Here is a 6,000-nt window from a genome sequence, read left to right on the forward strand (position 1 = left end):
TGTTTTCAGCTACTTTATTTGCAATATCCTAAAACTAAGCACAGCCCAGATGTCCTTCAATGGGTGAATGGTTGTACAAACTCTGATATTTCCATATTACAAAACACTCAATAATAAAAAGTAATGTTGCAGTAGTATACAGAACAACTTGTACGCATCTCCAGAGAATTAGGCTGAATCCAAAAAGGAATCCCAAAATGTTACACGCCAGATGATTCCATTTATAGATCATTCTTGAAATTAGATATAGATGATAGATAGATAGATGATAGATAGACAGATAGAGAGATAGATAGATAGATAATGGATTAGTGATGGCCTTGGTGTAAGAGTAGGATAGGGGCAAGCGGGAAAGGAAGAGAGTGTCGCTAAAAACAAGCAACATGAGAATCCTGTGGTGATGAAAATGTTCTATATCCTGACAGTATCAATGCCAGTATCTTGGTTGTATTATATTACAGTTCTGCAATTGGGGGAAAATGAGTAAAGGGTAGATGGAATTTCTCTGCATTATTGCTTTGCAGCTGCATGTAAATTTATAAATTATCTCAAAACGATAAGTTTAGTTCAATAAATATATGTATATACATACATACATAAAAAATATAACCTCAAGTTCAGTTACAGAAATAAGGACTATAGCGTCTATGTACATTTTCCCTTCCTGTGCCTTCCCTTCCTGTGTGTGTGTGCACAAGATGTTAGGCATTGTCTATAAGTTCTACTCTTTCTTTCTGTTTTGTTTCTAGGATAGGGACTCTACAACCACATTTCCACTCTTTTAGCTTCTTCCCTCTTAAACCACCAACAGGGGGCAACATAGGGAAACTAAAACGCTGGAGGAGAATGAAGAGACTTTCTCCTCATCTGCTCCCTGTGAGCTTCCTCTGTTTCAAGTCCTTCTGAGTATCACACAATAAGGTCTTAAGAGTAGCAAGGCCTTCAGTAGCAGCAGCTGAATACAATTAGCATTTTTCCAAACCTTGCAAATCCAATCACATAGAACAAGTGTCAGCAAACATTTGCTGTGAAGAGCCAGATAGTAAATACTGGACACTTCGACAGCTGCAGGACGTCTCTAGCAACTACTCAGCTCTGTCATTGTAGCACGACAACAGCCACAGAAAGTACAGTCATACCTCGGTACTCGATGGCTTCAGAATGCATCAAACCCTGTACTCCTCACATTTTGACGAGAAAAAAATGTTTCAGCACTCGGGACTTGTCACACTTGCTAGACTTGCGTGAGTCACAACACCGACCCGCAAGAGAAAATGCTTATCGGTTTCAGCATTCATCATGACTTCCAGAATGAATTAATAGCAAGTATGGAGGTACCTCTGTATTTAAATGAATGAGCATGGAAAGTAGAACCTTATTTATGGGCACTGAAATTTGAATTTTATATAACTTTCATGGGTCAAAAAATGTTGTTATTGTCATGGGTTAAATTATGTCCTCTAAAAAGCTATGTTGTATCCTAACTCCTATGCCTGTGATTGTGATCTTATTTAGAAACACGGTCTTTATAGATGTAATTAAGTGAAGATGAAATCATTTGGGTAAGCCCTAATCCAACATGACTGATGTTCCTATATCTAGAGCAAAGCATCAAGTAAAGACACGGACACATAGAGAGGAGAACATGAAGTAAAGTTAGAGGCAGAGATCACAATTTTTTTTTCTTTTTCTTTTTTTAATTTGTTTTTTTGATATATTTATTGATTATGCTATTACAGTTGTCCCATTTCCTGCCCCCCTCACTCACTCCATCCTGCCCACCTCCTCCCTCCCACATTCCCCCCTATAGTTCATGTCCATGGGTCATACTTATAAGTTCTTTGGCTTCTACATTTCCTACACTATTCTTACCCTCCCCCTGTCTATTTTCCACCTATCATCTATGCTACTTGTTCTCTGTACCTTTCCCCCCCTCTCCCCCTCCCACTCCCCTATTGACAACCCTCCATGTGATCTCCATCTCTATGGTTCTGTTCTTGTTCTAGTTGTTTGCCTAGTTTGCTCTTGTTTTTGTTTTAGGTGTGGTCGTTAATAACTGTGAGTTTGCTGTCATTTTTACTGTTCCTATTTTTGATCTTCTTTTTCTTAGATAACTCCCTTTAACATTTCATATAAGAAGGGCTTGGTGATGATGAACTTCTTTAACTTGACCTTATCTGAGAAGCTCTTTATCTTCCCTTCTATTCTAAATGATAGCTTTGCTGGATAGAGCATTCTTGGACGTAGGTCCTTGCCTTTCATGACTTGGAATACTTCTTGCCAGCCCCTTCTTGCCTGTAAGGTCTCTTTGGAGAGATCAGCTGACAGTCTTATGGGAACTCCTTTGTAGGTAACTGTCTCCTTTTCTCTTGCTGCTTCTAAGATTCTCTCCTTCTGCTTAATCTTGGGGAATGTAATTATGATGTGCCTTGGTGTGTTCCTCCTTGGGTCCTGCTTCTTTGGGACTCTCTGAGCTTCCTGGACTTCCTGGAAGTCTATTTCCTTTGCCAGACTGGGGAAGTTCTCCTTCATTATTTGTTCAAATAAGTTTTCAATTTTTTGTTCTTCCTCTTCTCCTTCTGGCATCCCTATAATTTGGATGTTGGAACATTTCAAGATGTCCTGGAGGTTCCTAAGCCTCTCCTCATTTTTCCGAATTCTTGTTTCTTCATTCTTTTCTGGTTGGATGTTTCTTTCTTCCTTCTGGTCCCCACCATTGATCTGAGTCCCAGTTTCCTTCGCATCACTATTGGTTCCCTGTCCATTTTCCTTTGTTTCTCTTAGCATAGCCTTCATTTTTTCATCTAGTTTTTGACCAAATTCAACCAATTCTGTGAGCGTCTTAATAACCAGTGTTTTGAACTGTGCATCCGATGGTTGGCTATCTCTTCCTCGCTTAGTTGTATTTTTTCTGGAGCTTTGAAGTGTTCTGTCATTTGGGCCACTTTTTTTTTTTTTTTGTCTTGGTGCGTCTGTTACTTAAAGGGGTGGAGCCTTAGGTGTTCACTTGGGCGGGGTAACGCTGGTCGTTGTGCTGTGATGCTGTATGTGGGGGAGGGGCCGAGAGGGAGCAATGGTGCTCGCTCCACTCTCCATCGAATTTCATCACCCCCTCCGCTACCCACAATCAAGTTGGGCCCCTCTGGTGCTGGCTCCTGAGTGGGTGGGTTTGTTCATGCCCTAGGCCCCTGTGGGTCTCTCCAACAACCTCTCCTGTGAGGCTGGGAGTCTCTCCTGCTGCCGCCCCAACCCCCACAGGTGCTTTCAATCAGAGGTCTGAGGCTTTATTTCCCCCAGCTGGAGCTCCGGGTTGCATGGTCTGCTTTGCTCCCCGCCATTGTCCGGTTTATCTGTGCACGAATGTGGGGCTGCGGGGTGCTACCTGCCACTCTGCCTGCCCCATTCTCCACCACTCTGAGTCCGGCCCTCTAGGTTTATCTGTGAGCGACTGTGGGGCTGCAGGGTCTGCTAGTGGTCAGACTGCCTGCCCCGTTAGTCCCACACCCCACCAGTCTCGGTCCCTCCACGGCATCTCAAGTCCTCTCCGCCCCGGCTGCCCATCTCTGCCCCTCCTACTGGTCTGGATGAATGTTTATTTTTTTTATTTCATTGGTGTTGGACTTCCTTGCCGTTCGATTTTCCGTCAGTTCTGGTTGTGTGAGGAGGCGCAGTGTGTCTACCTACGCCGCCATCTTGGTTCCCCCCAGAGATCAGAATTATACACCCACAAAGCAAGGAACACTGACAGCCACCACCAGAAGCAAGAAAGAGGAGAGGAAGGATTTTTCCTAGACTCAAAGAGGAAGCAAGCATGAACCTGATGACATGTTAATTTTTGATTACTAGCCTCCAGAGCTGTGAGAGAAGAAATTTCTGTTGTTTTAATCCACTTCATTTGTGAAACTTTATTATGGTGGCTCTGGGAAATAATACAAAATAAGTCTTTTGATTTTCTTTCGACCCTTAAAAGGTATAAACCATTTTTGGCTCACAGGCCATACAAACAAAAAAAAAAAAGAAAGAAAAGAAAAACAGGTACTGCACTGGTTTTGGCCTATGGGCGGTAGTTTGCAGACCTGTCATAGAGCTTCCCCCACTGTGAGACACCAGCACCACCAAGTAATGCACCCTAAGGTCTAAGTCTTAGCTCCAAAATACTAACTTTAATAACCCCAACCTCTATTCCCTTTCTTCCACTTGTAGGGGAAGGCAGCTGCTTTTTGTAATTGCTACTCCCATTATATCTTACTGTTCAATTTTTCCCTTCAGTTATCTAGTTAATAACTTCATATCTAGATAATTATTTGTATTAACTTCTCTCTGCTAAAATAACTATGTCATTTCTGTCTCCTGACTGGATGCTGATTAGTATAATTTTATTTTTTTTAATTCTTCAAGATTTTATATGAAGCATACTGACCTTCAAGCCTTTTTAGATGTCTTGGTAATTATTCAATTTAATTTTAGGTAATTAAGACAACTCTTTTCAGAGTTGGAATTTCTGACATAAAAATTGCATACTTTATTTGTCACAAACTTTAATTAATAACTGTTCTTGCTTAATAGACTTGTTCCTCTGAGGATCACCAAATGCTTTAGAAGAACTAAGGAATTCAGGCCATGTTATACTGGTAGGAATAATAAATCCAGTGTCATAAAGTTCAACATGATCCTACCCTTTCGCCCAGCAATTCTATCCTAGGTATTTACTCAAAAGAAAAAAATCACACATATTCATGTAAAGATTTACAGCAAGTGGTCACAGCAGCCAAAATCTGGCAACAAATAATGGGATTAACAAATTGAAATATATCCAAATAAAGAAATACTACTCATCAATAAAAAGGAATGAACTATGGGAAGCGAAACCAACACACCTGGCTTGGGGCAGCAGCAGCGCAGCCGAGCCAAGGGTTTCTCTGGCCAGTGTCTCCCCATCTGATCTACAGTATGGGAATATCTTTGTGAACCTCTTTATGAGCCTTTTTTGGCAACAACAACAAAAAAAAGTGCATTCTCATGGTGGGCCTGGACCCTGCAGAGAAAACCACCATGCTGTATAACCTAAAGCTGAATGAGATCGTGACCGCCGTCCCCACCACAGGTTTCAGCGTGGAAACTGTGGGGTATAAGAACATCAGCTTCACCATGTGGGATGTGGATGGCCAGGACAAGATCTGGCCTCTGTGGCACCAGTACTTCGGCAACACACAAGGTCTCACCTTTGTGGTTGACAGCAATGACCAAGAGCACATGAATGAAGCCCAAGAGGAGCTCACGAGGATGCTGGCTGCTGTCAGAGGAGGAGGTCAGGGACGCTGTCCTACTTGCATTCACAAACAAGCAAGACCTCCCCTGATGCCCTGAACGCATGAGATCACAGACAAGCTAGGCCTGCACTTTCTGCCCCACAGGAACTAGTACACTCAGGCCACCTTTGTCACCAGTGGGGACAGACCCTATGAGAGACTGGACTGGATGTCCAATCAGCTCGGGAACCAGAAGTGAGCTGTGCTTCTCTGCCCCCTCACTTCTTCCTTCCTCCCCTCTTTCCTTCAGGTGGCAACCATGCCCCTGTGGTGCGAGGGCCAGAAGCTGTCTCCGTGGTGGGTCCCAGGGTGCTTTACCACGCTGTACATGTGCAGACGCAGCCTGCAACTGGGTTCTTATTTAATGTTTCCAATGAGGCAGTTTCTGGTACTCCTGTGCATTATTACTCAGCTTTTTTTGTTGTTGTAAAGTGAGAATCAACCCACTGTTTAGTACCGAGAAGGAATTTTAGGCACCCGGGGCCTCTAGGAGTAACTATCACATCAACCCAACACTCCTCTGGGCTTTAGATCTGTGTTGAGATCCATTTTGATGGTTGGTTTTTAACCCAAACTCAGTGGGTTTTTTTTAAATAGTTACAAATACAAGATAAGGAGACACATGAACACAGAGAAGGGGGAAAAGTGCCTAGTGTAAGTTCTGCAGTAATGCCTTGAGTCCAGTTTGTCC

At 42.8% G+C, this 6,000-nt stretch overlaps 1 pseudogene; it reads left to right on the forward strand.

Annotated features, from left to right (window-relative positions):
* The first annotated feature begins 1,150 nt into the window (after positions 1-1,150).
* On the forward strand, positions 1,151-5,508 carry LOC112296586 (ADP-ribosylation factor 2 pseudogene; annotated as a pseudogene).
* Positions 5,509-6,000: the final 492 nt, after the last annotated feature.

This window comes from Desmodus rotundus, chromosome 7 (genome assembly GCF_022682495.2).
Source record: "Desmodus rotundus isolate HL8 chromosome 7, HLdesRot8A.1, whole genome shotgun sequence".
NCBI lineage: Eukaryota > Metazoa > Chordata > Mammalia > Chiroptera > Phyllostomidae > Desmodus > Desmodus rotundus.